The sequence below is a fragment of the Astatotilapia calliptera genome, chromosome 19 (genome assembly GCF_964374335.1).
Source record: "Astatotilapia calliptera chromosome 19, fAstCal68.1, whole genome shotgun sequence".
NCBI lineage: Eukaryota > Metazoa > Chordata > Actinopteri > Cichliformes > Cichlidae > Astatotilapia > Astatotilapia calliptera.
In genome coordinates, this window is record NC_137440.1 from 3430714 (window position 1) to 3441048 (window position 10335).

Sequence of the window (10335 nt, forward strand, 5' to 3'; positions counted from 1 at the left end):
TAATCATGACATACCCACCCCTTCCTCCCAAGTTAACTGCAACCCAAAAGAACTAGTGGGGCTATTTACACACTCACAACCAGTGTGGGGTAAAAAGAGCCACCAAAAAGCTGTCAGCCACAGATGTGCTAGAAGAGTTAGAAACTCTACTTATGGAGAAACTTTCTAAGTCTAACAGGGGACAGGTACTCCTGCCCAAATAACATGATATAACCCCACATACAGCCCAGCCATAAAATGAACCAAGTCATTTAATTAAAGACAGCATGGGACCAAATGCATGTAACCAGCCTGCACCAACCTGGCATTTCTTCCTCCTGAATTAAATGAATGAATGGATGAAAGTTAAATGACTACAAACCTAAAGCCACTAGTTCCCACACTGGAGCTCCCTGACACTGTGTGTTAACCGTATTTAGCTTGTATCAACAGTTGTAACAGGCTAAGCCACTTGAGACACTGCATTGAATTTGTTCCTGTCTTAATGATTTCAGCTGACTGGTTTCAACTCAGATGTTCTGCTTTTTCCTTTCAGTAGATCAAATCAGCTCGTGCTGCTTCTGCTTCCAATTTAATGGCAAGAAGAAGAATAAGAATGCTTCAGCGAAGTGGCGTTCATGGTCTCAGTGAACAGTCATGGTCACACACTGCATGTGGTTTTAAAAGCAACATGTCTGTTCAGTACAACGATCGAGATGTGTAATATTAGTGCAGCTACGGTTTGTTCTTGAACATCAGTTCTGTTTTCTACTTTGATCACTTAGACCAAAAAAGTGTTGTTTTCAGATTCTTTCTTTTAAATCTATAAAGCACCTGCTCATTTTTTATTACAATTAGTTTCACATAAATGTTAGTGTTTCCTTTATGATCTTTTAATGCTTACACTACACTGTACACATTAGAGACATTTCTGTTACCTGTTTCTGTTGACTCAAGAGTTGTGAAATGTTCTTTTATTTAATGCACAATATGAAGTTCATAATTTTCTTACAAATAAAACTCTAATGACAAACATGAACAGCTGTGCTTATTTCTGAGACATGAGTTTTTGAATGTGTTTAGACAGTGTGCATTTGTATGCTGAAACTGTAATGGTGAACCTGAGGTGATGGTCAACAGAAGGCAAATATATATCAATATAAAACAATATTGAAGTAATGTCTTTACCCCCTGCAGAGTGTGGACGCTGTGCACTCAATCACCTTATTCACTGTAGTAAACGTGCACCGCTAGCTCACGTGACTGACTGTCTCCATGGTTACATCGTATATTATTATCTATGTAAACAGCTTCCATAGATACCACCATAGCAGGTATCTGCAGCTGTAACACTTTCACACTTTGCAAATCATTTCACGATTTTGATAGTTATGAAGACAGAATATGTTTTTAAGGTCATGCTAGGCGGTTGCTATGGTGGTTGCTGTGGACTTGGCTGGACCGCGTCCGATTCCTGTTATTAGCTGTCCGCCGTAGGAAGGCTGCGTTCCATTTACAAGTAGTGACAGTCTGCCGCAACTCGAACTCAAACCCCGCTTTGTTCTTTAATTATAGGCCTTTTATAGCCGTTCATGACACACACACACACATAAAGCATTTTGCCTCACCATGAGAATGGAACTTTACCTAAGCTAACCTTTAAAATATCTGATATAGGATATAAAAATGAAGCAACCAGAGATTTAATGATGAAGACTCTGGGTTCTGTAGTGACCTGAATGACTCTTTGCATACAATTTATTGAAGAGGACTTTAGAATGCACTTTACATTTAGACTGTTGCTGTTTAATTTTTTACATTGTTGTGGTGTTATGTCATGAATAAGGTTCACCTGCTGGGGATTTGATGGATCAGATCATCATAATCAATGGGTCCTGAGGTGGGCGGGACTGTCTCTGGTGATGTCACCATGAAGGAACAGCATCTGGCACGTGTTGCTGAAACATCCCAGTACACTGGTGTAGTTTCCTCTCCAGCTGTGTGACATTTGACACTTCAACATTAAGGGGAAGAAGAAGAAACAGTGTTAGGTCAGGTGACCACATGGTTTCTAAAGTAACTGACAGGAAGTAACCAGGCCGTTAGAAATGGATGGCATGTGTTTAGAGTTACTGGAGTTGGGTAACTCTACTTACCAAAAGCAGAAGCACACAGATGACAGATCAGATGCTGAATGTTGCAGGAACATGCTCGTGCGGTGGTCATTCAGTGCTGCTCCGGCAGGTTAGACAGTCCAAGACTGATATGCTGCCCATCTGAGAGTTTGAAAACACACATGCAAAGATTTATTTTGTATTACAGTCAAAGTTGGATGTTCATTTTTGTCCTTTAAAAATGTTTGTGTATTTGAAAGCACTAACATTTAAGGATGACTTGGATCGTCTCCTTTAAAGGGGAGACAAGTGTATCCACTGATCTACGTCACTTTACCTGGATGATGACTCCTCTCCCCCTCACTCAGAAACACTCCTAATATAACCAAGCAAATAAATAATATTGAAGATTTACTTACATCATTACAAAAACATCAAAAACATCTCCCTTTGATTCTATTTCTCCATTCCTGCTGAACATCAGGCAACAAATATCTCAATAAATCACAGTAAAATGTAAAGCACATGTTTTCTCTGCTTTGTCTAACCTCTGCAGAGCCTCTGTCAAGAAAAACATATCTGTAAGCATAAAACAAATATACATTTCATAACACGTCACTGGACAAACCTCGGTTAGTTGATTTCCTCTGTGCAGTGCAGACGAACATCAGTCAGCAAGTCAAGGTGGTGAGATGGACTGGTGTCCTTTGTGACTCTGCTGGTTCTTCTGAGGAAACACCACCGTCTCTCCACACCGTCACCATTTGTGAGCACAAACTGCTGCTCTGCCAGCATGTAGGAAATCACATATCACACACACAGGGGTGAAGAAACATTAGAGCTCAACTTTGGATACTTTAGATCTAAACAGATCAAAGTAGCTCTTAGCTTCAACAATCAGTGAACAGACAAACAATGATACCATACTGATTCTGTATGAATACAATATGGTATTTTCAATACAGGTGTCAAATTAATTCATTAAAACTACTACAGATATATGTATATATATTTTTTTGATAAATTAGTTTGCTAAATTATAAGAATTTTTTTTTTTCATTTAACAATTGCAACTGAAAGAAATTAAATATTGAACAAAAATATATTGTCACATTCTGAGCATGCTCAGCATGCTGAAAGACTTGAAGTTGCTACAGATTTTAAGAAGTGATAATTATAGGGAAAAAACTTCTCTTTTTCATCCGTTTAATCAAACATTTGATGCCTCAGCTGTCTCAGTCCTATAGCATTCTGCAACTACAACTAACCTGAAGCTTGGATTTGGCTGCAGGTGCCCCTGTACATCCTTCTCAGCAGCACACATGTGGGTACCATTTAATCACACTTCTTCCTGAGCTTTGCTTCATCATAAGACCAAAGGTGGCATCCCGTGGTCACGGTCATATCATCATCCAGAAGAAACATTTGAAGAAACATCATGGAGAAGAAACATTTACGCGCCTCCTGGTTTTGTTTTCTGATCCTGCAAAAAGACTGAGGACAACAAAGCCCAGAGAACACGAGATACACAACATCCAACATTCAGACTCAACAGCCTCCATAAATGAAGAGCACCAGGTTGGTTCAGTTATAGTAGATATGAGCATACTTCACATTACTGGGTATGAATAATAATCAAGAGACAAACTTTAAAGATGCAGAGCATGATGTCCCACCATCAGACTGTAAACAAACATCCACCAGGCTTCTTTGCTGGCAAAATTGATGATTCTCCTATCAGGGATCAGTAGAGTGTATTAACCTGTGGTATAAGCAGCAGTCACTGAAATATTACTGTTTCAGATAAGAAATCTAGCACATAAAAGCCAGGGTGGGAGGGATCTCTGCAAACTGACTTACCTCTGCAAGTATGAAGCTCAACAAAAATCTGACTCTCCAGTCACAGACAAACAAAAAACTCCAGCTGGGAGATAGAAAACGCTGTCTGGGTCTTGCTGGATGTTGCTGGTCAGAGTCCACACATTAGCAGAGTGCTTCTTGGTCCCACTGACCCATATGGACAGTGACTGTGGAGAACTGTTCTGGAAAACAGAAAAGAGAATTAAAATAACAAAAAGCCAAAGAGGATTTCCACAAAGACTCTCTTGGAATCAGCAATCAAAAAATCACTGGTTCATATTTCAATTAAATATGAACAGGTTCCTTAAATGTACGCATTTCAGATCTGATTTAATTTAATTTCCTTCACACAGCACATTCGTCCAGGCTGACAGGTAAACATAGAATTAATCTCAGGTAACATGACTCATAGTAGAGATTCAGTAAGAAAGATTGCAGGCTCTAATATTATTACCACACAATCCAAGGACACACCAACAGCTCAGATTTCTAGAACTATTTAAACAAATGTCTTCTGAATATTCAATTCATGTTCACAGTGGGAGGGTGGGGGGTGTCGTGGAATTTTTAAAATAAAGTCTGCAACACAGAAAGAGCTGTGATCAAGCTATTTATTACTGCGCACAGGAGAGCAAACACACATCAAACATTACAGTTCAGTCATGTCAGCTCTGCTACTTCAGCGTTATCAGCACCTGTAAAGGGAGTTGTTTTCTCAAACTGCTGAAGTAAGTTCATCTAGTTTTAGAAACTTTCATTGAACAGTCTATAACAGTGTCACAACTAAGCATATGCATAAGCACTTAAATGCTTTAAATGAGAATAACATAAAATTTCTATTACAGGAGCTAGAGCCTGTCCCAGTAGTCATAGGTAGAGCACACCTGGACAGGTCACCAGTCTGTCAGAGGACTAACACAGATGCAGCCTGACTCAATCCTAAATGTTCAGCACACAGAGAGTTTAGTGTTAACTTGAGTCACTGATCATTTGCAGTATTACAGAGTCTGGCAGTCTTTGCATGATGTCCACGTCACTGTACGTTTCTAGCTGACTCTCAGGTGTGACAGGTGTGCCAGCAGGAAAGAGTAATAATAGCCTGCATCCTGAGGTTTTTCATGCAGGATTAAAGGAGCCAGGCTTTGTTCACACAGCTAGGATTGTATTTTACACTGACCCTGGGTCAGTATAAGTATCATACAGTTTAAACGAAGCACTGAAACTTGCACATATTTATTACAGATGCACTGAAGCTAATCGAGATATTTGCTGTCAGTCTGTGGCTGCGATTAAACACTTTACTGGAAACTTTATTAACTAGTAACTTCGTCAGTCATGACAGAAGCTAATATTTCTGTGCTAACATCGTTTAAACAGTAACAGCTTTACTCCAATATAAGCTAACGTTTACACCGTAACTTTAAGCTAGCACCAATAAAGACGGTAAAACACGTAATAACATCTACAAATGCATCTTAAAGCTGTTATATTAGCACTCGGTGTATTACTAAGATAACCACATTAACATTATTGACACTCGCTGACTTTTTCTATAAATGCTGTCCGTTTAAATGGTATTACCTGTAAACACTGCTGTATCCACCGGATTGCAGCCAGAGTGGATTCTGGAGTCTTCCCACGCTCCTGTTAGTGATCCTCCATCTGGATGGATGATAACAACCTTCTGAACAATCTAGCAGGAGATGTTCCATATCTATGGGACTGATTTGTGCTAATAACGCCCATTGTATGGACTGATAACAGCCGAAGCGGGTGAATAAAGTCACCCAGTCGCTAGCTGTGCCATTACCCAGCATACACCAGCACAATATTAGGCACAGCACCACCATAGACATTTTCAGTGGTTTTGAATGCAGGACATGGTTATCTTACCTTGTAAAATGCATGACAATAAAACAGCTAACCACCATAAAATGGTATTGTGTGTGTATGTATGTGCATGTGTGTGTGTGTGAGAGAGAGAGAGAGAGAAAGAGAGGGGGGGAGAGATCAAAGGCGTGCGTTTATGTTTTTTCTTGATCAAGAGTGTGCCTCCTCTCTCTTATTGGATGTATGGTATAGCATGTTTATTCAGGTGCACCTTTGAAGTCTATGAGAATACTTTGCAGCCTGGTCTGAGTGGTCATTTCTGCACAGACACAATGAAGCGTGCACTCAGTTTAGAGGAGGCTGTTGCTGCAGTTTTGCACTCTCCACAAGCAGTGGAGATACTTCTGACAGCGAAGAAGAATTTTTGCCAGGCACCGAGGAGCTTTGCAGCTCATGTGCGGAGGAGGAGAAGGAGAAGAAGGAAGAAGAGCAGGAGGAAGAGACAAGACTGGAGGATGGCCAGTGGAGATCTAAAAATGGAGAAATCATGTGGCAACCCACACACGAAGAGGTCCTGCCATTTTTTCCTCCCCCCATTTTAACCCCAGGACCAACCCATTATGCAATTCGTATAGGATCAGCAGCCCTGTGAGCACTTTCCATCTTTTTTTTGCAGAGGACATTATGCAGCTAATCCTGCATTTCACCAACCTGCAGGGGCAACAGGTCAGTAAAAGACTGGAAGGACATAGATGAGGAGTTGCAGGCTTACATGGGGCTTGTGATGCTGGCTGGCCTGTACAGGTCTCAACATGAAACGACAACAAGCCTGTGAAATGGGGAGACAGGGCTCTTCTGTTTCCTGCTACCAAGTCCAGGACTCTGGGAAGAGAAAGCCCCACATCATCCTGGATTATAACAAATGCAAAGGGGCTGTGGATCATCTGGACCAGGTAAGCACAATTATAAGTCATTTATTTGCCAAATTGTTTACCGTTTTTCATTGTTATAACTGATAAAGTCAGATAATGTGATTGTAATAGTTTTGATATGAGATGATAGTTTTAGACTATGATAGTTTTGATAGTTACAGTAAGGAGGGGGGGGGGGGGGGGGGTTCAGTTTGACGCCCACAGGCAGGAAGAATCTCTTGCTTATGGCTGTATAAATCTGTTCATGTCACCTGATCATTTCTTTTTGTTTTGCAGGTTTGTGGCAACTACTCCTGCCGTAGGAGGACACGTAGGTGGCCCATGTGTCTGTTCTACCGCATGATCGAGGTAAGCTGCTATAATGCTTTCATTCAGACAGCTGTAACTTTTGATAGAAGACGCATATACACATATTTATGGCTTTATCTTATAAAGTTCGATATCCCCGTGTTGAGCAAACAGGTTTTGCAGCTGTTTGATCTAAGATTTTCAAGTTATTCACAAAATGAATACCTATACTTTGTTTCGTGCGACAACTCCATTCAAATGCATGTAATAGTCAGAAACGCACTGAAATAAAGCGTTCACAACTTCATGAAGACAGCTCTAACTTTTGATAGGAGACTCAGATATGCGTATTTATGGCTTTATCTTATAAAATTCAATATCCCCGTGTTGAGCAAACAGTTTTAAAGCTATGTGAGCTAAGATTTTTAAGTTATTCACAACATAAAAAGCTATACTTTGTTTCGTGTGAGAACTCCTTTCAAATGCATGTAATAGTCAGAAACGCACTGTCTCCGCGAAATAAAGCCTTTTTGTACAACTTCATGAAGTTAGCTGTAACTTTTGATAGAAGGCTCAGATTTACGTATTTATGGCTTTATCTTATAATATTCAATATACCCGTGTTGAGCAAACAGGTTTGAGCTAAGATTTTCAAGATATTCACAAGATGAAAACCTATACTTTGTTTCGTGCGAGAACTGCATTCAAATGCATGTAATAGTCAGAAACGCACTGTCTTGGCGAAATAAAGTGTTTTTGTGCAACTTCATGAAGACAGCTGTAACTTTTGATAGAAGGCTCAGATATATGTATTCATGGCTTTATCTTATAGAATTCAATATCCCCGTGCTGGGAAAACAGCTTTTTCAGCTGTCTGAGCTAAGATTTTCAAGTTATTCACTTAATGAAAACCTATACTTTGTTTCGTGCGAGTTCCCCATTCAAATGCATGTAATAGTCAGAAACGCACTGTCTTGGCGAAAGAAAGCGTTTTTGTACAACTTCATATAAATAGCTGTAACTTTTGATAGAAAATTCAGATATACGTATACATGGCTTTATCTTATAGAATTCAATATCCGCGTGCTGGGAAAACAGGTTTTGCAGCTGTTTGAGCTAAGATTTCCAAGTTATTCACATAATGAAAACCTATACTTTGTTTCGGTCGAGTTCCCCATTCAAATGCATGTAACAGTGAGAAACGCACTGTCTTGGCGAAAGAAAGCGTTTTTGTACAACTTCATATAAATCGCTGTAACTTTTGATAGAAGACTCGGATACACATGTTTATGGCTTTATCTTATAGAACTCAATATCCCCGTGCTGGGAAAACAGGTTTCACAGTTGTTTGAGCTAAGATTTCCAAGTTATTCACATAATGAAAACCTATACTTTGTTTCGGTCAAGTTCCCCATTCAAATGCATGTAACAGTGAGAAACGCACTGTCTTGGCGAAAGAAAGCGTTTTTGTACAACTTCATATAAATAGCTGTAACTTTTGATAGAAGACTCAGACAAACATGTTTATGGCTTTATCTTATAGAACTCAAGGTCCCCATGCTGGGAAAACAGGTTTCGCAGTTGTTTGAGCTAAGATTTTAAAATTATTCACATAATGAAAACCTATACTTTGTTTCGGTCGAGTTCCCCATTCAAATGCATGTAACAGTGAGAAACGCACTGTCTTGGCGAAAGAAAGCGTTTTTGTACAACTTCATATAAATAGCTGTAACTGTTGATAGAAGACTCGGACAAACATGTTTATGGCTTTATCTTATAGAACTCAAGGTCCTCGTGCTGGGAAAACAGGTTTTGCAGCTGTTTGAGCTAAGATTTTCAAGTTATTCACATAATGAAAACCTATACTTTGTTTCGGTCGAGTTCCCCATTCAAATGCATGTAACAGTGAGAAACGCATTGTCTTGGCAAAATAAAGCGTTTTTGTACAACTTCATATAAATAGCTGTAACTTTTGATAGAAGACTCAGACAAACATGTTTATGGCTTTATCTTATAGAACTCAAGGTCCCCGTGCTGGGAAAACAGGATTTGCAGCTGTTTGAGCTAAGATTTCCAAGTTATTCACATAATGAAAACCTATACTTTGTTTCGGTCGAGTTCCCCATTCAAATGCATGTAACAGTGAGAAACGCACTGTCTTGGCGAAAGAAAGCGTTTTTGTACAACTTCATATAAATAGCTGTAACTTTTGATAGAAGACTCAGACAAACATGTTTATGGCTTTATCTTATAGAACTCAAGGTTCCCGTGTTGGGAAAAAAGGATTTGCAGCTGTTTGAGCTAAGAGTTCCAAGTTATTCACATAATGAAAACCTATACTTTGTTTCGGTCGAGTTCCCCATTCAAATGCATGTAACAGTGAGAAACGCACTGTCTTGGCGAAAGAAAGCGTTTTTGTACAACTTCATATAAATAGCTGTAACTTTTGATAGAAGACTCAGACAAACATGTTTATGGCTTTATCTTATAGAACTCAAGGTTCCCGTGTTGGGAAAAAAGGATTTGCAGCTGTTTGAGCTAAGATTTCCAAGTTATTCACATAATGAAAACCTATACTTTGTTTCGGTCGAGTTCCCCATTCAAATGCATGTAACAGTGAGAAACGCACTGTCTTGGCGAAATAAAGCGTTTTTGTACAACTTCATATAAATAGCTGTAACTTTTGATAGAAGACTCGGATAAACATGTTTATGGCTTTATCTTATAGAACTCAAGGTTCCCGTGCTGGGAAAACAGGATTTGCAGTTGTTTGAGCTAAGATTTTCAAGTTATACACATAATGAAAACCTATACTTTGTTTCGGTGAGTTCCCCATTCAAATGCATGTAACAGTGAGAAACGCACTGTCTTAGCGAAAGAAAGCGTTTTTGTACAACTTCATATAAATAGCTGTAACTTTTGATAGAAGACTCAGATACACATGTTTATGGCTTTATCTTATAGAACTCAAGGTCCCCGTGCTGGGAAAACAGGATTTGCAGCTGTTTGAGCTAAGATTTTCAAGTTATACACATAATGAAAACCTATACTTTGTTTCGGTGAGTTCCCCATTCAAATGCATGTAACAGTGAGAAACGCATTGTCTTGGCAAAATAAAGCGTTTTTGTACAACTTCATATAAATAGCTGTAACTTTTGATAGAAGACTCAGACAAACATGTTTATGGCTTTATCTTATAGAACTCAAGGTCTCCGTGCTGGGAAAACAGGATTTGCAGCTGTTTGAGCTAAGATTTCCAAGTTATTCACATAATGAAAACCTATACTTTGTTTCGGTCGAGTTCCCCATTCAAATGCATGTAACAGTGAGAA

At 39.2% G+C, this 10335-nt stretch overlaps 1 long non-coding RNA gene across 2 annotated transcripts; it reads right to left on the reverse strand.

The window, feature by feature from the left end:
- Positions 1–1386: 1386 nt before the first annotated feature.
- On the reverse strand, positions 1387–5904 carry LOC145422573 (uncharacterized). 2 transcript variants are annotated; one of them, XR_013903887.1, is made up of 6 exons: positions 5535–5904; positions 3954–4135; positions 3362–3827; positions 2722–2878; positions 2136–2469; positions 1387–1993 (listed from the first exon to the last, which is right to left on the reverse strand). It is a non-coding gene; the product is annotated as an uncharacterized LOC145422573 (long non-coding RNA). The 2 variants fall into 2 exon arrangements; XR_013903888.1 differs by having other exon boundaries at positions 2722–2873; positions 5535–5903.
- Positions 5905–10335: the final 4431 nt, after the last annotated feature.